Below are 17,163 nucleotides of genomic sequence, written 5' to 3' on the forward strand. Positions count from 1 at the left end.
CGTTTGGGAGAAAAATCCAATGGTACAAGACAGCTTTTCCTTGCCAATATCTCTCTTTTGCAGAGAGCTGCGCATTGGAACATTCAGGGCTATGCCATGTAGATGATGGCTTAACAGGAGGCTTTAAAATTTTCTTTCTAGTGTCCTTCATTTGGGAGAAAAATGCAAAGGTACAAGACAGCTTTTCCTTGCCAATATCTCTCTTTTGCAGAGAGCTGCGCATTGGAAAATTCAGGGCTATGCCATGTAGATGATGGCTTAACAGGAGGCATTAAAATTTTCTTTCTAGTGTCCTTCGTTTGGGAGAAAAATGCAAAGGTACAAGACAGCTTTTCCTTGCCAATATCTCTCTTTTGCAAAGAGCTACGCATTGGAAAATTCAGGGCTAAATAATGCAGTCGAGTTTCCCACATTTGGGTTAATCACAGGGGTCAGCATACCCAGAATGCAATGAATGAACCTCACCCTGGGAGAACAATCTTCATGACAATGGTATCTCCTATGCAAAATAAGTATGATTTGGGATAGGGCTGGGGAGGGCCGCTGCTCAGGCACATCTCTGTCAAGTAAAGGAGATTCAACTGAGGCAGCACAAGGGAACTCTCATCTGGGGACAACAACTCCAGGGAGAACACATATTTTCAGATGAACATGGGAGGGCAGAAGGCTGCCTAATACTGAAGCACCCCCAAACAACAAACCAAATGCAACAACTAGTGCAAGCATTCCTGGGGGAAGGCCTGCAGCAGATGGATTTGCATATGGTGATGTCATCCAAGCAGTGAGTCAAAGTTGGCTTCAACCCTCGTCTGCATATGAAAAGAGAAAAGGGGCGTGCAGGGCATGGCGGCCTTTTGCGGCGCTTGGATGACCCCTAGTTCGCATTAAACACCTCCACCCTCCTTCGGTGTGGGGCTCATGTTGGCTATGCCCCAGCCCCTGAAGCATTCAAGCTGATTTCTTGCAGCAGCTGGGCACTGTAACAGCTCCAGAGCTGCTCTGTAAGGCAAGTAAAAGGGTGTGGGCCCTGCAGCACTACCTGTAGTTCGCATTGTGCGTTGGAAGGCACAAATTAAGCAGACGGGAGAAGTCAGGATAGTGCGCAAGGGCATAGAAGGGAGCGGCTCAAGAAAAGAGAAGTGGAAACAGACAGCAAACTAGGCTGGAGAGAGACCTGAGACAAAGAGATCTGAATTATACGAGAGCCGACCAGGGGAAACACAAATTATGCAGTCAAGTTTCCCACATTTGGGGAAATCACAGGAGCAGCACACCCAGAGTGCAATGGGTGAGCCTTGCCCTGGGAGAAGCACCTTCATGATCATAGTATCTCACCTGGCAGGTAAGTAGGAGTTGGGCTAGAGCTGGGGAGGGTCGCTGCTCGGGCACCCCCCTGTCAAGTGAAGGAGATCCAACTGAGGCAGCACAAGGAAACTCTCGAAAGAAGAACAAGGCTAGAGGAAGATCTGAGACAAAGAAATCTGACTTTTACCAGAGCTGACCAGAGGAAAGAACAAACACAGTCCCCCACTACCACAAATAATGCAGTCGAGTTTCCCACATTTGGGGAAATCATACGGGTCAGCATACCCAGAATGCAATGAATGAACCTCACCCTGGGAGAACAATCTTCATGACCATGGTATCTCCTATGCAAAATAAGTATGATTTGGGATAGGGCTGGGGAGGGCCGCTGCTCAGGCACATCTCTGTCAAGTAAAGGAGATTCAACTGAGGCAGCACAAGGGAACTCTCATCTGGGGACAACAACTGCAGGGAGAACACATATTTTCAGATGAACATGGGAGGGCAGAAGGCTACCTAATACTGAAGCACCCCCAAACAACAAACCAAATGCAACAACTAGTGCAAGCATTCCTGGGGGAAGGCCTGCAGCAGATGGATTTGCATATGGTGATGTCATCCAAGCAGTGGGTCAAAGTTGGCTTCAACCCTCGTCTGCATATGAAAAGAGAAAAGGGTCGTGCAGGGCATGGCAGCCTTTTGCGGCGCTTGGATGACCCCTAGTTCGCATTAAACACCTCCACCCTCCTTCGGTGTGGGGCTCATGTTGGCTATGCCCCAGCCCCTGAAGCATTCAAGCTGATTTCTTGCAGCAGCTGGGCACTGTAACAGCTCCAGAGCTGCTCTGTAAGGCAAATAAAAGGGTGTGGGACCTGCAGCACTACCTGTAGTTCGCATTGTGCGTTGGAAGGCACAAAGTAAGCAGACGGGAGAAGTCAGGATAGTGCGTAAGGGCATAGAAGGGAGCGGCTCAAGAAAAGAGAAGTGGAAACAGACAGCAAACTAGGCTGGAGAGAGACCTGAGACAAAGAGATCTGAATTATACGAGAGCCGACCAGGGGAAACACAAATTATGCAGTCAAGTTTCCCACATTTGGGGAAATTACAGGAGCAGCACACCCAGAGTGCAATGGGTGAGCCTTGCCCTGGGAGAAGCACCTTCATGATCATAGTATCTCACCTGGCAGGTAAGTAGGAGTTGGGCTAGAGCTGGGGAGGGTCGCTGCTCGGGCACCCCCCTGTCAAGTGAAGGAGATCCAACTGAGGCAGCACAAGGGAACTCTCGAAAGAAGAACAAGGCTAGAGGAAAATCTGAGACAAATAAATCTGACTTTTACCAGAGCTGACCAGAGGAAAGCACAAACACAGTCCCCCACTACCACAAATAATGCAGTCGAGTTTCCCACATTTGGGGAAATCACAGGGGTCAGCATACCCAGAATGCAATGAATGAACCTCACCCTGGGAGAACAATCTTCATGACCATGGTATCTCCTATGCAAAATAAGTATGATTTGGGATAGGGCTGGGGAGGGCCACTGCTCAGGCACATCTCTGTCAAGTAAAGGAGATTCAACTGAGGCAGCACAAGGGAACTCTCATCTGGGGACAACAACTCCAGGGAGAACACATATTTTCAGATGAACATGGGAGGGCAGAAGGCTGCCTAATACTGAAGCACCACCAAACAACAAACCAAATGCAACAACTAGTGCAAGCATTCCTGGGGGAAGGCCTGCAGCAGATGGATTTGCATATGGTGATGTCATCCAAGCAGTGAGTCAAAGTTGGCTTCAACCCTCGTCTGCATATGAAAAGAGAAAAGGGGCGTGCAGGGCACGGCGGCCTTTTGCGGCGCTTGGATGACCCCTAGTTCGCATTAAACACCTCCACCCTCCTTCGGTGTGGGGCTCATGTTGGCTATGCCCCAGCCCCTGAAGCATTCAAGCTGATTTCGTGCAGCAGCTGGGCACTGTAACAGCTCCAGAGCGGCTCTGTAAGGCAAGTAAAAGGGCGTGGGCCCTGCAGCACTACCTGTAGTTTGCATTGTGCGTTGGAAGGCACAAAGTAAGCAGACGGGAGAAGTCAGGATAGTGCGCAAGGGCATAAAAGGGAGCGGCTCAAAAAAAGAGAAGTGGAAACAGACAGCAAACTAGGCTGGAGAGAGACCTGAGACAAAGAGATCTGAATTATACGAGAGCCGACCAGAGGAAACACAAATTATGCAGTCAAGTGTCCCACATTTGGGGAAATCACAGGAGCAGCACACCCAGAGTGCAATGGGTGAGCCTTGCCCTGGGAGAAGTACCTTCCTGATCATAGTATCTCACCTGGCAGGTAAGCAGGAGTGGAGCTAGAGCTGGGAAGGGGCGTTGCTCGGGCACCCCCCTGTCAAGTGAAGGAGATCCAACTGAGGCAGCACAAGGGAAGTCTCGGAAGAAGAACAAGGCTAGAGGAAGATCTGAGACAAAGAAATCTGACTTTTACCAGAGCTGACCAGAGGAAAGCACAAACACAGTCCCCCACTACCACAAATAATGCAGTCGAGTTTCCCACATTTGGGGAAATCACAGGGGTCAGCATACCCAGAAAGCAATGACTGAACCTCACCCTGGGAGAACAATCTTCATGACCATGGTATCTCCTATGCAAAATAAGTATGATTTGGGATAGGGCTGGGGAGGGCCGCTGCTCAGGCACATCTCTGTCAAGTAAAGGAGATTCAACTGAGGCAGCACAAGGGAACTCTCATCTGGGGACAACAACTCCAGGGAGAACACATATTTTCAGATGAACATGGGAGGGCAGAAGGTTGCCTAATACTGAAGCACCCCCAAACAACAAACCAAATGCAACAACTTGTGCAAGCATTCCTGGGGGAAGGCCTGCAGCAGATGGATTTGCATATGGTGATGTCATCCAAGCAGTGGGTCAAAGTTTGCCTCAACCCTCGTCTGCATATGAAAAGAGAAAAGGGGCGTGCAGGGCATTGCAGCCTTTTGCGGCGCTTGGATGACCCCTAGTTCGCATTAAACACCTCCACCCTCCTTCGGTGTGTGGGGCTCATGTTGGCTATGCCCCAGCCCCTGAAGCATTCAAGCTGATTTCTTGCAGCAGCTGGGCACTGTAACAGCTCCAGAGCGGCTCTGTAAGGCAAGTAAAAGGGTGTAGGCCCTGCAGCACTACCTGCAGTTCGCATTGTGCGTTGGAAGGCACAAATTAAGCAGACGGGAGAAGTCAGGATAGTGCGCAAGGGCATAGAAGGGAGCGGCTCAAGAAAAGAGAAGTGGAAACAGACAGCAAACTAGGCTGGAGAGAGACCGAGACAAAGAGATCTGAATTATACGAGAGCTGACCAGGGGAACACAAATTATGCAGTCAAGTTTCCCACATTTGGAGAAATCACAAGAGCAGCACACCCAGAGTGCAATGGGTGAGCCTTGCCCTGGGAGAAGCACCTTCATGATCATAGTATCTCACCTGGCAGGTAAGTAGGAGTGGAGCTAGAGCTGGGGATGGTCGCTGCTCGGGCACCCCCCTGTCAAGTGAAGGAGATCCAACTGAGGTAGCACAAGGGAAGTCTCGGAAGAAGAACAAGGCTAGAGGAAAATCTGAGACAAATAAATCTGACTTTTACCAGAGCTGACCAGAGGAAAACACAAACACAGTCCCCCACTACCACAAATAATGCAGTCGAGTTTCCCACATTTGGGGAAATCACAGGGGTCAGCATACCCAGAATGCAATGAATGAACCTCACCCTGGGAGAACAATCTTCATGACCATGGTATCTCCTATGCAAAATAAGTATGATTTGGGATAGGGCTGGGGAGGGCCGCTGCTCAGGCACATCTCTGTCAAGTAAAGGAGATTCAACTGAGGCAGCACAAGGGAACTCTCATCTGGGGACAACAACTCCAGGGAGAACACATATTATCAGGTGAACATGGGAGGGCAGAAGGCTGCCTAATACTGAAGCACCCCCAAACAACAAACCAAATGCAACAACTAGTGCAAGCATTCCTGGGGGAAGGCCTGCAGCAGATGGATTTGCATATGGTGATGTCATCCAAGCAGTGAGTCAAAGTTGGCTTCAACCCTCGTCTGCATATGAAAAGGGGCGTGCAGGGCATGGCGGCCTTTTGCGGCGCTTGGATGACCCCTAGTTCGCATTAAACACCTCCACCCTCCTTCGGTGTGGGGCTCATGTTGGCTATGCCCCAGCCCCTGAAGCATTCAAGCTGATTTCTTGCAGCAGCTGGGCACTGTAACAGCTCCAGAGCGGCTCTGTAAGGCAAGTAAAAGGGTGTAGGCCCTGCAGCACTACCTGTAGTTCGCATTGTGCGTTGGAAGGCACAAATTAAGCAGACGGGAGAAGTCAGGATAGTGCGCAAGGGCATAGAAGGGAGCGGCTCAAGAAAAGAGAAGTGGAAACAGACAGCAAACTAGGCTGGAGAGAGACCGAGACAAAGAGATCTGAATTATACGAGAGCCGACCAGGGGAAACACAAATTATGCAGTCAAGTTTCCCACATTTGGAGAAATCACAAGAGCAGCACACCCAGAGTGCAATGGGTGAGCCTTGCCCTGGGAGAAGCACCTTCATGATCATAGTATCTCACCTGGCAGGTAAGTAGGAGTGGAGCTAGAGCTGGGGATGGTCGCTGCTCGGGCACCCCCCTGTCAAGTGAAGGAGATCCAACTGAGGTAGCACAAGGGAAGTCTCGGAAGAAGAACAAGGCTAGAGGAAAATCTGAGACAAATAAATCTGACTTTTACCAGAGCTGACCAGAGGAAAACACAAACACAGTCCCCCACTACCACAAATAATGCAGTCGAGTTTCCCACATTTGGGGAAATCACAGGGGTCAGCATACCCAGAATGCAATGAATGAACCTCACCCTGGGAGAACAATCTTCATAACCATGGTATCTCCTATGCAAAATAAGTATGATTTGGGATAGGGCTGGGGAGGGCCGCTGCTCAGGCACATCTCTGTCAAGTAAAGGAGATTCAACTGAGGCAGCACAAGGGAACTCTCATCTGGGGACAACAACTCCAGGGAGAACACATATTATCAGGTGAACATGGGAGGGCAGAAGGCTGCCTAATACTGAAGCACCCCCAAACAACAAACCAAATGCAACAACTAGTGCAAGCATTCCTGGGGGAAGGCCTGCAGCAGATGGATTTGCATATGGTGATGTCATCCAAGCAGTGAGTCAAAGTTGGCTTCAACCCTCGTCTGCATATGAAAAGAGAAAAGGGGCGTGCAGGGCATGGCGGCCTTTTGCGGCGCTTGGATGACCCCTAGTTCGCATTAAACACCTCCACCCTCCTTCGGTGTGGGGCTCTTGTTGGCTATGCCCCAGCCCCTGAAGCATTCAAGCTGATTTCTTGCAGCAGCTGGGCACTGTAACAGCTCCAGAGCTGCTCTGTAAGGCAAGTAAAAGGGCGTCGGCCCTGCAGCACTACCTGTAGTTTGCATTGTGCGTTGGAACGCACAAAGTAAGCAGACGGGAGAAGTCAGGATAGTGCGCAAGGGCATAGAAGGGAGCGGCTCAAGAAAAGAGAAGTGGAAACAGACAGCAAACTAGGCTGGAGAGAGACCGAGACAAAGAGATCTGAATTATACGAGAGCCGACCAGGGGAAACACAAATTATGCAGTCAAGTTTCCCACATTTGGGGAAATCACAGGAGCAGCACACCCAGAGTGCAATGGGTGAGCCTTGCCCTGGGAGAAGCACCTTCATGATCATAGTATCTCACCTGGCAGGTAAGTAGGAGTTGGGCTAGAGCTGGGGAGGGTCGCTGCTCGGGCACCCCCCTGTCAAGTGAAGGAGATCCAACTGAGGCAGCACAAGGAAACTCTCGAAAGAAGAACAAGGCTAGAGGAAGATCTGAGACAAATAAATCTGACTTTTACCAGAGCTGACCAGAGGAAAGAACAAACACAGTCCCCCACTACTACAAATAATGCAGTCGAGTTTCCCACATTTGGGGAAATCATACGGGTCAGCATACCCAGAATGCAATGAATGAACCTCACCCTGGGAGAACAATCTTCATGACCATGGTATCTCCTATGCAAAATAAGTATGATTTGGGATAGGGCTGGGGAGGGCCGCTGCTCAGGCACATCTCTGTCAAGTAAAGGAGATTTAACTGAGGCAGCACAAGGGAACTCTCATCTGGGGACAACAACTGCAGGGAGAACACATATTTTCAGATGAACATGGGAGGGCAGAAGGCTACCTAATACTGAAGCACCCCCAAACAACAAACCAAATGCAACAACTAGTGCAAGCATTCCTGGGGGAAGGCCTGCAGCAGATGGATTTGCATATGGTGATGTCATCCAAGCAGTGGGTCAAAGTTGGCTTCAACCCTCGTCTGCATATGAAAAGAGAAAAGGGGTGTGCAGGGCATGGCAGCCTTTTGCGGCGCTTGGATGACCCCTAGTTCGCATTAAACACCTTCACCCTCCTTCGGTGTGGGGCTCATGTTGGCTATGCCCCAGCCCCTGAAGCATTCAAGCTGATTTCTTGCAGCAGCTGGGCACTGTAACAGCTCCAGAGCTATTCTGTAAGGCAAGTAAAAGGGCGTGGGCCCTGCAGCACTACCTGTAGTTTGCATTGTGCGTTGGAACGCACAAAGTAAGCGGACGGGAGAAGTCAGGATAGTGCGCAAGGGCATAGAAGGGAGCGGCTCAAGAAAAGAGAAGTGGAAACAGACAGCAAACTAGGCTGGAGAGAGACCTGAGACAAAGAGATCTGAATTATACGAGAGCCGACCAGGGGAAACACAAATTATGCAGTCAAGTTTCCCACATTTGGGGAAATCACAGGAGCAGCACACCCAGAGTGCAATGGGTGAGCCTTGCCCTGGGAGAAGCACCTTCATGATCATAGTATCTCACCTGGCAGGTAAGTAGGAGTTGGGCTAGAGCTGGGGAGGGTCGCTGCTCGGGCAACTCCCTGTCAAGTGAAGGAGATCCAACTGAGGCAGCACAAGGGAACTCTCAAAAGAAGAACAAGGCTAGAGGAAAATCTGAGACAAATAAATCTGACTTTTACCAGAGCTGACCAGAGGAAAGCACAAACACAGTCCCCCACTACCACAAATAATGCAGTCGAGTTTCCCACATTTGGGGAAATCACAGGGGTCAGCATACCCAGAATGCAATGAATGAACCTCACCCTGGGAGAACAATCTTCATGACCATGGTATCTCCTATGCAAAATGAGTATGATTTGGGATAGGGCTGGGGAGGGCCGCTGCTCAGGCACATCTCTGTCAAGTAAAGGAGATTCAACTGAGGCAGCACAAGGGAACTCTCATCTGGGGACAACAACTCCAGGGAGAACACATATTTTCAGATGAACATGGGAGGGCAGAAGGCTGCCTAATACTAAAGAACCCGCAAACAACAAACCAAATGCAACAACTAGTGCAAGCATTCCTGGGGGAAGGCCTGCAGCAGATGGATTTGCATATGGTGATGTCATCCAAGCAGTGAGTCAAAGTTGGCTTCAACCCTCGTCTGCATATGAAAAGAGAACAGGGGCGTGCAGGGCATGGCAGCCTTTTGCGGTGCTTGGATGACTACTAGTTCGCATTAAACACCTCCACCCTCCTTCGGTGTGGGGCTCATGTTGGCTATGCCCCAGCCCCTGAAGCATTCAAGCTGATTTCTTACAGCAGCTGGGCACTGTAACAGCTCCAGAGCTGTACTGTAAGGCAAGTAAAAGGGTGTGGGCCCTGCAGCACTACCTGTAGTTCGCATTGTGCGTTGGAAGGCACAAATTAAGCAGACGGGAGAAGTCAGGATAGTGCGCAAGGGCATAGAAGGGAGCGGCTCAAGAAAAGAGAAGTGGAAACAGACAGCAAACTAGGCTAGAGAGACCTGAGACAAAGAGATCTGAATTATACGAGAGCCGACCAGGGGAAACACAAATTATGCAGTCAAGTTTCCCACATTTGGGGAAATCACAGGAGCAGCACACCCAGAGTGCAATGGGTGAGCCTTGCCCTGGGAGAAGCACCATCATGATCATAGTATCTCACCTGGCAGGTAAGTAGGAGTTGGGCTAGAGCTGGGGAGGGTCGCTGCTCGGGCACCCCCCTGTCAAGTGAAGGAGATCCAACTGAGGCAGCACAAGGAAACTCTCGAAAGAAGAACAAGGCTAGAGGAAGATCTGAGACAAATAAATCTGACTTTTACCAGAGCTGACCAGAGGAAAGAACAAACACAGTCCCCCACTACTACAAATAATGCAGTCGAGTTTCCCACATTTGGGGAAATCATAGGGGTCAGCATACCCAGAATGCAATGAATGAACCTCATCCTGGGAGAACAATCTTCATGACCATGGTATCTCCTATGCAAAATAAGTATGATTTGGGATAGGGTTGGGGAGGGCCGCTGCTCAGGCACATCTCTGTCAAGTAAAGGAGATTCAACTAAGGCAGCACAAGGGAACTCTCATCTGGGGACAACAACTGCAGGGAGAACACATATTTTCAGATGAACATGGTAGGGCAGAAGGCTGCCTAATACTGAAGCACCCCCAAACAACAAACCAAATGCAACAACTAGTGCAAGCATTCCTGGGGGAAGGCCTGCAGCAGATGGATTTGCATATGGTGATGTCATCCAAGCAGTGGGTCAAAGTTGGCTTCAACCCTCGTCTGCATATGAAAAGAGAAAAGGGGCGTGCAGGGCATGGCGGCCTATTGCGGCGCTTGGATGACCCCTAGTTCGCATTAAACACCTCCACCCTCCTTCGGTGTGGGGCTCATGTTGGCTATGCCCCAGCCCCTGAAGCATTCAAGCTGATTTCTTGCAGCAGCTGGGCACTGTAACAGCTCCAGAGCTGCTCTGTAAGGCAAGTAAAAGGGCGTGGGCCCTGCAGCACTACCTGTAGTTTGCATTGTGCGTTGGAACGCACAAATTAAGCAGAGGGGAGAAGTCAGGATAGTGCGCAAGGGCATAGAAGGGAGCGGCTCAAGAAAAGAGAAGTGAAAACAGACAGCAAACTAGGCTGGAGAGAGACCTGAGACAAAGAGATCTGAATTATACGAGAGCCGACCAGGGGAAACACAAATTATGCAGTCAAGTTTCCCACATTTGGGGAAATCACAGGAGCAGCACACCCAGAGTGCAATGGGTGAGCCTTGCCCTGGGAGAAGCACCATCATGATCATAGTATCTCACCTGGCAGGTAAGTAGGAGTTGGGCTAGAGCTGGGGAGGGTCGCTGCTCGGGCACCCCCCTGTCAAGTGAAGGAGATCCAACTGAGGCAGCACAAGGAAACTCTCGAAAGTAGAACAAGGCTAGAGAAAGATCTGAGACAAATAAATCTGACTTTTACCAGAGCTGACCAGAGGAAAGAACAAACACAGTCCCCCACTACTACAAATAATGCAGTCGAGTTTCCCACATTTGGGGAAATCATAGGGGTCAGCATACCCAGAATGCAATGAATGAACCTCATCCTGGGAGAACAATCTTCATGACCATGGTATCTCCTATGCAAAATAAGTATGATTTGGGATAGGGTTGGGGAGGGCCGCTGCTCAGGCACATCTCTGTCAAGTAAAGGAGATTCAACTAAGGCAGCACAAGGGAACTCTCATCTGGGGACAACAACTGCAGGGAGAACACATATTTTCAGATGAACATGGTAGGGCAGAAGGCTGCCTAATACTGAAGCACCCCCAAACAACAAACCAAATGCAACAACTAGTGCAAGCATTCCTGGGGGAAGGCCTGCAGCAGATGGATTTGCATATGGTGATGTCATCCAAGCAGTGGGTCAAAGTTGGCTTCAACCCTCGTCTGCATATGAAAAGAGAAAAGGGGCGTGCAGGGCATGGCGGCCTATTGCGGCGCTTGGATGACCCCTAGTTCGCATTAAACACCTCCACCCTCCTTCGGTGTGGGGCTCATGTTGGCTATGCCCCAGCCCCTGAAGCATTCAAGCTGATTTCTTGCAGCAGCTGGGCACTGTAACAGCTCCAGAGCTGCTCTGTAAGGCAAGTAAAAGGGCGTGGGCCCTGCAGCACTACCTGTAGTTTGCATTGTGCGTTGGAACGCACAAATTAAGCAGAGGGGAGAAGTCAGGATAGTGCGCAAGGGCATAGAAGGGAGCGGCTCAAGAAAAGAGAAGTGAAAACAGACAGCAAACTAGGCTGGAGAGAGACCTGAGACAAAGAGATCTGAATTATACGAGAGCCGACCAGGGGAAACACAAATTATGCAGTCAAGTTTCCCACATTTGGGGAAATCACAGGAGCAGCACACCCAGAGTGCAATGGGTGAGCCTTGCCCTGGGAGAAGCACCATCATGATCATAGTATCTCACCTGGCAGGTAAGTAGGAGTGGAGCTAGAGCTGGGGAGGGTCGCTGCTCGGGCACCCCCCTGTCAAGTGAAGGAGATCCAACTGAGGTAGCACAAGGGAAGTCTCGGAAGAAGAACAAGGCTATAGGAAGATCTGAGACAAAGAAATCTGACTTTTACCAGAGCTGACCAGAGGAAAGCACAAACACAGTCCCCCACTACCACAAATAATGCAGTCGAGTTTCCCACATTTGGGGAAATCATACGGGTCAGAATACCCAGAATGCAATAAAAGAACCTCACCCTGGGAGAACAATCTTCATGACCATGGTATCTCCTATGCAAAATAAGTATGATTTGGGATAGGGCTGGGGAGGGCCGCTGCTCAGGCACATCTCTGTCAAGTAAAGGAGATTCAACTGAAGCAGCACAAGGGAACTCTCATCCGGGGACAACAACTGCAGGGAGAACACATATTTTCTGATGAACATGGGAGGGCAGAAGGCTACCTAATACTGAAGCACCCCCAAACAACAAACCAAATGCAACAACTAGTGAAAGCATTCCTGGGGGAAGGCCTGCAGCAGATGGATTTGCATATGGTGATGTCATCCAAGCAGTGGGTCAAAGTTGGCTTCAACCCTCGTCTGCATATGAAAAGAGAACAGAGGCGTGCAGGGCATGGCAGCCTTTTGCGGCGCTTGGATGACCCCTAGTTCGCATTAAACACCTCCACCCTCCTTCGGTGTGGGGCTCATGTTGGCTATGCCCCAGCCCCTGAAGCATTCAAGCTGATTTCTTGCAGCAGCTGGGCACTGTAACAGCTCCAGAGCTGCTCTGTAAGGCAAATAAAAGGGTGTGGGACCTGCAGCACTACCTGTAGTTCGCATTGTGCGTTGGAAGGCACAAAGTAAGCAGACGGGAGAAGTCAGGATAGTGCGCAAGGGAATAGAAGGGAGCGGCTCAAAAAAAGAGAAGTGGAAACATACAGCAAACTAGGCTGGAGAGAGACCTGAGACAAAGAGATCTGAATTATACGAGAGCCGACCAGAGGAAACACAAATTATGCAGTCAAGTGTCCCACATTTGGGGAAATCACAGGAGCAGCACACCCAGAGTGCAATGGGTGAGCCTTGCCCTGGGAGAAGCACCTTCCTGATCATAGTATCTCACCTGGCAGGTAAGTAGGAGTGGAGCTAGAGCTGGGGAGGGTCGCTGCTCGGGCACCCCCCTGTCAAGTGAAGGAGATCCAACTGAGGTAGCACAAGGGAAGTCTCGGAAGAAGAACAAGGCTATAGGAAGATCTGAGACAAAGAAATCTGACTTTTACCAGAGCTGACCAGAGGAAAGCACAAACACAGTCCCCCACTACCACAAATAATGCAGTCGAGTTTCCCACATTTGGGGAAATCACAGGGGTCAGCATACCCAGAATGCAATGACTGAACCTCACCCTGGGAGAACAATCTTCATGACCATGGTATCTCCTATGCAAAATAAGTATGATTTGGGATAGGGCTGGGGAGGGCCGCTGCTCAGGCACATCTCTGTCAAGTAAAGGAGATTTAACTGAGGCAGCACAAGGGAACTCTCATCTGGGGACAACAACTCCAGGGAGAACACATATTTTCAGATGAACATGGGAGGGCAGAAGGTTGCCTAATACTGAAGCACCCCCAAACAACAAACCAAATGCAACAACTTGTGCAAGCATTCCTGGGGGGAAGGCCTGCAGCAGATGGATTTGCATATGGTGATGTCATCCAAGCAGTGGGTCAAAGTTGGACTCAACCCTCGTCTGCATTTGAAAAGAGAAAAGGGGCGTGCAGGGCATGGCAGCCTTTTGCGGCGCTTGGATGACCCCTAGTTCGCATTAAACACCTCCACCCTCCTTCAGTGTGTGGGGCTCATGTTGGCTATGCCCCAGCCCCTGAAGCATTCAAGCTGATTTCTTGCAGCAGCTGGGCACTGTAACAGCTCCAGAGCTGATCTGTAAGGCAAGTAAAAGGGCGTGGGCCCTGCAGCACTACCTGTAGTTCGCATTGTGCGTTGGAAGGTACAAATTAAGCAGACGGGAGAAGTCAGGATAGTGCGCAAGGGCATAGAAGGGAGCGGCTCAAGAAAAGAGAAGTGGAAACAGACAGCAAACTAGGCTGGAGAGAGACCTGAGACAAAGAGATCTGAATTATACGAGAGCCGACCAGGGGAAACACAAATTATGCAGTCAAGTTTCCCACATTTGGGGAAATCACAGGAGCAGCACACCCACAGTGCAATGGGTGAGCCTTGCCCTGGGAGAAGCACCATCATGATCATAGTATCTCACCTGGCAGGTAAGTAGGAGTTGGGCTAGAGCTGGGGAGGGTCGCTGCTCGGGCACCCCCCTGTCAAGTGAAGGAGATCCAACTGAGGCAGCACAAGGAAACTCTCGAAAGAAGAACAAGGCTAGAGGAAGATCTGAGACAAAGAAATCTGACTTTTACCAGAGCTGACCAGAGGAAAGAACAAACACAGTCCCCCACTACCACAAATAATGCAGTCGAGTTTCCCACATTTGGGGAAATCATACGGGTCAGCATACCCAGAATGCAATGAATGAACCTCACCCTGGGAGAACAATCTTCATGACCATGGTATCTCCTATGCAAAATAAGTATGATTTGGGATAGGGCTGGGGAGGGCCGCTGCTCAGGCACATCTCTGTCAAGTAAAGGAGATTCAACTGAGGCAGCACAAGGGAACTCTCATCTGGGGACAACAACTGCAGGGAGAACACATATTTTCAGATGAACATGGGAGGGCAGAAGGCTACCTAATACTGAAGCACCCCCAAACAACAAACCAAATGCAACAACTAGTGCAAGCATTCCTGGGGGAAGGCCTGCAGCAGATGGATTTGCATATGGTGATGTCATCCAAGCAGTGGGTCAAAGTTGGCTTCAACCCTCGTCTGCATATGAAAAGAGAACAGAGGCGTGCAGGGCATGGCAGCCTTTTGCGGCGCTTGGATGACCCCTAGTTCACATTAAACACCTCCACCCTCCTTCGGTGTGGGGCTCATGTTGGCTATGCCCCAGCCCCTGAAGCATTCAAGCTGATTTCTTGCAGCAGTTGGGCACTGTAACAGCTCCAGAGCTGCTCTGTAAGGAAAATAAAAGGGTGTGGGACAAGCTGCACTACCTGTAGTTCGCATTGTGCGTTGGAAGGCACAAAGTAAGCAGACGGGAGAAGTCAGGATAGTGCGCAAGGGCATAGAAGGGAGCGGCTCAAGAAAAGAGAAGTGGAAACAGACAGCAAACTAGGCTGGAGAGAGACCTGAGACAAAGAGATCTGAATTATACGAGAGCCGACCAGGGGAAACACAAATTATGCAGTCAAGTTTCCCACATTTGGGGAAATCACAGGAGCAGCACACCCAGAGTGCAATGGGTGAGCCTTGCCCTGGGAGAAGCACCTTCATGATCATAGTATCTCACCTGGCAGGTAAGTAGGAGTTGGGCTAGAGCTGGGGAGGGTCGCTGCTCGGGCACCCCCCTGTCAAGTGAAGGAGATCCAACCTAGGCAGCACAAGGAAACTCTCGAAAGAAGAACAAGGCTAGAAGAAGATCTGAGACAAATAAATCTGACTTTAACCAGAGCTGACCAGAGGAAAGAACAAACACAGTCCCCCACTACTACAAATAATGCAGTCGAGTTTCCCACATTTGGGGAAATCATAGGGGTCAGCATACCCAGAATGCAATGAATGAACCTCATCCTGGGAGAACAATCTTCATGACCATGGTATCTCCTATGCAAAATAAGTATGATTTGGGATAGGGCTGGGGAGGGCCGCTGCTCAGGCACATCTCTGTCAAGTAAAGGAGATTCAACTAAGGCAGCACAAGGGAACTCTCATCTGGGGACAACAACTGCAGGGAGAACACATATTTTCAGATGAACATGGTAGGGCAGAAGGCTGCCTAATACTGAAGCACCCCCAAACAACAAACCAAATGCAACAACTAGTGCAAGCATTCCTGGGGGAAGGCCTGCAGCAGATGGATTTGCATATGGTGATGTCATCCAAGCAGTGGGTCAAAGTTGGCTTCAACCCTCGTCTGCATATGAAAAGAGAAAAGGGGCGTGCAGGGCATGGCGGCCTATTGCGGCGCTTGGATGACCCCTAGTTCGCATTAAACACCTCCACCCTCCTTCGGTGTGGGGCTCATGTTGGCTATGCCCCAGCCCCTGAAGCATTCAAGCTGATTTCTTGCAGCAGCTGGGCACTGTAACAGCTCCAGAGCTGCTCTGTAAGGCAAGTAAAAGGGCGTGGGCCCTGCAGCACTACCTGTAGTTTGCATTGTGCGTTGGAAGGCACAAAGTAAGCAGAGGGGAGAAGTCAGGATAGTGCGCAAGGGCATAGAAGGGAGCGGCTCAAGAAAAGAGAAGTGGAAACAGACAGCAAACTAGGCTAGAGAGACCTGAGACAATTAGATCTGAATTATACGAGAGCCGACCAGGGGAAACACAAATTATGCAGTCAAGTTTCCCACATTTGGGGAAATCACAGGAGCAGCACACCCAGAGTGCAATGGGTGAGCCTTGCCCTGGGAGAAGCACCATCATGATCATAGTATCTCACCTGGCAGGTAAGAAGGAGTTGGGCTAGAGCTGGGGAGGGTCGCTGCTCGGGCACCCCCCTGTCAAGTGAAGTAGATCCAACAGAGGCAGCACAAGGAAACTCTCGAAAGAAGAACAAGGCTAGAGGAAGATCTGAGACAAATAAATCTGACTTTACCAGAGCTGACCAGAGGAAAGAACAAACACAGTCCCCCACTACTACAAATAATGCAGTCGAGTTTCCCACATTTGGGGAAATCATAGGGGTCAGCATACCCAGAATGCAATGAATGAACCTCATCCTGGGAGAACAATCTTCATGACCATGGTATCTCCTATGCAAAATAAGTATGATTTGGGATAGGGCTGGGGAGGGCCGCTGCTCAGGCACATCTCTGTCAAGTAAAGGAGATTCAACTAAGGCAGCACAAGGGAACTCTCATCTGGGGACAACAACTGCAGGGAGAACACATATTTTCAGATGAACATGGTAGGGCAGAAGGCTGCCTAATACTGAAGCACCCCCAAACAACAAACCAAATGCAACAACTAGTGCAAGCATTCCTGGGGGAAGGCCTGCAGCAGATGGATTTGCATATGGTGATGTCATCCAAGCAGTGGGTCAAAGTTGGCTTCAACCCTCGTCTGCATATGAAAAGAGAAAAGGGGCGTGCACGGCATGGCGGCCTATTGCGGCGCTTGGATGACCCCTAGTTCGCATTAAACACCTCCACCCTCCTGCGGTGTGGGGCTCATGTTGGCTATGCCCCAGCCCCTGAAGCATTCAAGCTGATTTCTTGCAGCAGCTGGGCACTGTAACAGCTCCAGAGCTGCTCTGTAAGGCAAGTAAAAGGGCGTGGGCCCTGCAGCACTAAATGTAGTTTGCATTGTGCGTTGGAACGCACAAATT

The 17,163-nt window shown here is 50.2% G+C and overlaps 27 non-coding genes and 2 pseudogenes across 27 annotated transcripts; all 29 read right to left on the reverse strand.

Annotated features, from left to right (window-relative positions):
• Positions 1-384: 384 nt before the first annotated feature.
• Positions 385-516, reverse strand: LOC135020314 (U1 spliceosomal RNA; annotated as a pseudogene).
• Positions 517-1,187: 671 nt separating this feature from the next.
• LOC135020280 (U1 spliceosomal RNA) lies at positions 1,188-1,350 on the reverse strand. The gene has a single exon (XR_010217723.1). It is a non-coding gene; the product is annotated as a U1 spliceosomal RNA (small nuclear RNA).
• A 152-nt stretch (positions 1,351-1,502) lies between these two features.
• LOC135020347 (U1 spliceosomal RNA) lies at positions 1,503-1,666 on the reverse strand. Its single transcript, XR_010217783.1, has one exon. It is a non-coding gene; the product is annotated as a U1 spliceosomal RNA (small nuclear RNA).
• Positions 1,667-2,337: 671 nt separating this feature from the next.
• On the reverse strand, positions 2,338-2,500 carry LOC135020277 (U1 spliceosomal RNA). The gene has a single exon (XR_010217720.1). It is a non-coding gene; the product is annotated as a U1 spliceosomal RNA (small nuclear RNA).
• Positions 2,501-2,652: 152 nt separating this feature from the next.
• Positions 2,653-2,816, reverse strand: LOC135020322 (U1 spliceosomal RNA). Its single transcript, XR_010217759.1, has one exon. It is a non-coding gene; the product is annotated as a U1 spliceosomal RNA (small nuclear RNA).
• A 671-nt stretch (positions 2,817-3,487) lies between these two features.
• Positions 3,488-3,650, reverse strand: LOC135020292 (U1 spliceosomal RNA). Its single transcript, XR_010217735.1, has one exon. It is a non-coding gene; the product is annotated as a U1 spliceosomal RNA (small nuclear RNA).
• A 152-nt stretch (positions 3,651-3,802) lies between these two features.
• Positions 3,803-3,966, reverse strand: LOC135020338 (U1 spliceosomal RNA). The gene has a single exon (XR_010217774.1). It is a non-coding gene; the product is annotated as a U1 spliceosomal RNA (small nuclear RNA).
• A 689-nt stretch (positions 3,967-4,655) lies between these two features.
• LOC135020307 (U1 spliceosomal RNA) lies at positions 4,656-4,800 on the reverse strand (annotated as a pseudogene).
• Positions 4,801-4,952: 152 nt separating this feature from the next.
• LOC135020331 (U1 spliceosomal RNA) lies at positions 4,953-5,116 on the reverse strand. The gene has a single exon (XR_010217768.1). It is a non-coding gene; the product is annotated as a U1 spliceosomal RNA (small nuclear RNA).
• Positions 5,117-5,779: 663 nt separating this feature from the next.
• On the reverse strand, positions 5,780-5,942 carry LOC135020304 (U1 spliceosomal RNA). Its single transcript, XR_010217746.1, has one exon. It is a non-coding gene; the product is annotated as a U1 spliceosomal RNA (small nuclear RNA).
• Positions 5,943-6,094: 152 nt separating this feature from the next.
• Positions 6,095-6,258, reverse strand: LOC135020339 (U1 spliceosomal RNA). The gene has a single exon (XR_010217775.1). It is a non-coding gene; the product is annotated as a U1 spliceosomal RNA (small nuclear RNA).
• A 670-nt stretch (positions 6,259-6,928) lies between these two features.
• On the reverse strand, positions 6,929-7,091 carry LOC135020279 (U1 spliceosomal RNA). The gene has a single exon (XR_010217722.1). It is a non-coding gene; the product is annotated as a U1 spliceosomal RNA (small nuclear RNA).
• Positions 7,092-7,243: 152 nt separating this feature from the next.
• Positions 7,244-7,407, reverse strand: LOC135020260 (U1 spliceosomal RNA). The gene has a single exon (XR_010217704.1). It is a non-coding gene; the product is annotated as a U1 spliceosomal RNA (small nuclear RNA).
• A 671-nt stretch (positions 7,408-8,078) lies between these two features.
• On the reverse strand, positions 8,079-8,241 carry LOC135020281 (U1 spliceosomal RNA). Its single transcript, XR_010217724.1, has one exon. It is a non-coding gene; the product is annotated as a U1 spliceosomal RNA (small nuclear RNA).
• A 152-nt stretch (positions 8,242-8,393) lies between these two features.
• On the reverse strand, positions 8,394-8,557 carry LOC135020334 (U1 spliceosomal RNA). Its single transcript, XR_010217770.1, has one exon. It is a non-coding gene; the product is annotated as a U1 spliceosomal RNA (small nuclear RNA).
• A 669-nt stretch (positions 8,558-9,226) lies between these two features.
• On the reverse strand, positions 9,227-9,389 carry LOC135020287 (U1 spliceosomal RNA). The gene has a single exon (XR_010217730.1). It is a non-coding gene; the product is annotated as a U1 spliceosomal RNA (small nuclear RNA).
• Positions 9,390-9,541: 152 nt separating this feature from the next.
• On the reverse strand, positions 9,542-9,705 carry LOC135020252 (U1 spliceosomal RNA). The gene has a single exon (XR_010217696.1). It is a non-coding gene; the product is annotated as a U1 spliceosomal RNA (small nuclear RNA).
• Positions 9,706-10,376: 671 nt separating this feature from the next.
• On the reverse strand, positions 10,377-10,539 carry LOC135020288 (U1 spliceosomal RNA). The gene has a single exon (XR_010217731.1). It is a non-coding gene; the product is annotated as a U1 spliceosomal RNA (small nuclear RNA).
• A 152-nt stretch (positions 10,540-10,691) lies between these two features.
• Positions 10,692-10,855, reverse strand: LOC135020253 (U1 spliceosomal RNA). The gene has a single exon (XR_010217697.1). It is a non-coding gene; the product is annotated as a U1 spliceosomal RNA (small nuclear RNA).
• A 671-nt stretch (positions 10,856-11,526) lies between these two features.
• LOC135020289 (U1 spliceosomal RNA) lies at positions 11,527-11,689 on the reverse strand. The gene has a single exon (XR_010217732.1). It is a non-coding gene; the product is annotated as a U1 spliceosomal RNA (small nuclear RNA).
• Positions 11,690-11,841: 152 nt separating this feature from the next.
• On the reverse strand, positions 11,842-12,005 carry LOC135020261 (U1 spliceosomal RNA). Its single transcript, XR_010217705.1, has one exon. It is a non-coding gene; the product is annotated as a U1 spliceosomal RNA (small nuclear RNA).
• A 671-nt stretch (positions 12,006-12,676) lies between these two features.
• Positions 12,677-12,839, reverse strand: LOC135020283 (U1 spliceosomal RNA). The gene has a single exon (XR_010217726.1). It is a non-coding gene; the product is annotated as a U1 spliceosomal RNA (small nuclear RNA).
• Positions 12,840-12,991: 152 nt separating this feature from the next.
• Positions 12,992-13,155, reverse strand: LOC135020328 (U1 spliceosomal RNA). The gene has a single exon (XR_010217765.1). It is a non-coding gene; the product is annotated as a U1 spliceosomal RNA (small nuclear RNA).
• A 674-nt stretch (positions 13,156-13,829) lies between these two features.
• On the reverse strand, positions 13,830-13,992 carry LOC135020295 (U1 spliceosomal RNA). Its single transcript, XR_010217738.1, has one exon. It is a non-coding gene; the product is annotated as a U1 spliceosomal RNA (small nuclear RNA).
• A 152-nt stretch (positions 13,993-14,144) lies between these two features.
• LOC135020348 (U1 spliceosomal RNA) lies at positions 14,145-14,308 on the reverse strand. The gene has a single exon (XR_010217784.1). It is a non-coding gene; the product is annotated as a U1 spliceosomal RNA (small nuclear RNA).
• Positions 14,309-14,979: 671 nt separating this feature from the next.
• LOC135020282 (U1 spliceosomal RNA) lies at positions 14,980-15,142 on the reverse strand. The gene has a single exon (XR_010217725.1). It is a non-coding gene; the product is annotated as a U1 spliceosomal RNA (small nuclear RNA).
• A 152-nt stretch (positions 15,143-15,294) lies between these two features.
• On the reverse strand, positions 15,295-15,458 carry LOC135020254 (U1 spliceosomal RNA). The gene has a single exon (XR_010217698.1). It is a non-coding gene; the product is annotated as a U1 spliceosomal RNA (small nuclear RNA).
• A 669-nt stretch (positions 15,459-16,127) lies between these two features.
• On the reverse strand, positions 16,128-16,290 carry LOC135020305 (U1 spliceosomal RNA). Its single transcript, XR_010217747.1, has one exon. It is a non-coding gene; the product is annotated as a U1 spliceosomal RNA (small nuclear RNA).
• A 151-nt stretch (positions 16,291-16,441) lies between these two features.
• LOC135020255 (U1 spliceosomal RNA) lies at positions 16,442-16,605 on the reverse strand. Its single transcript, XR_010217699.1, has one exon. It is a non-coding gene; the product is annotated as a U1 spliceosomal RNA (small nuclear RNA).
• Between the last annotated feature and the right edge of the window lie 558 nt (positions 16,606-17,163).

The sequence above is a fragment of the Pseudophryne corroboree genome, unplaced genomic scaffold, assembly GCF_028390025.1.
Source record: "Pseudophryne corroboree isolate aPseCor3 unplaced genomic scaffold, aPseCor3.hap2 scaffold_346, whole genome shotgun sequence".
Lineage (NCBI taxonomy): Eukaryota > Metazoa > Chordata > Amphibia > Anura > Myobatrachidae > Pseudophryne > Pseudophryne corroboree.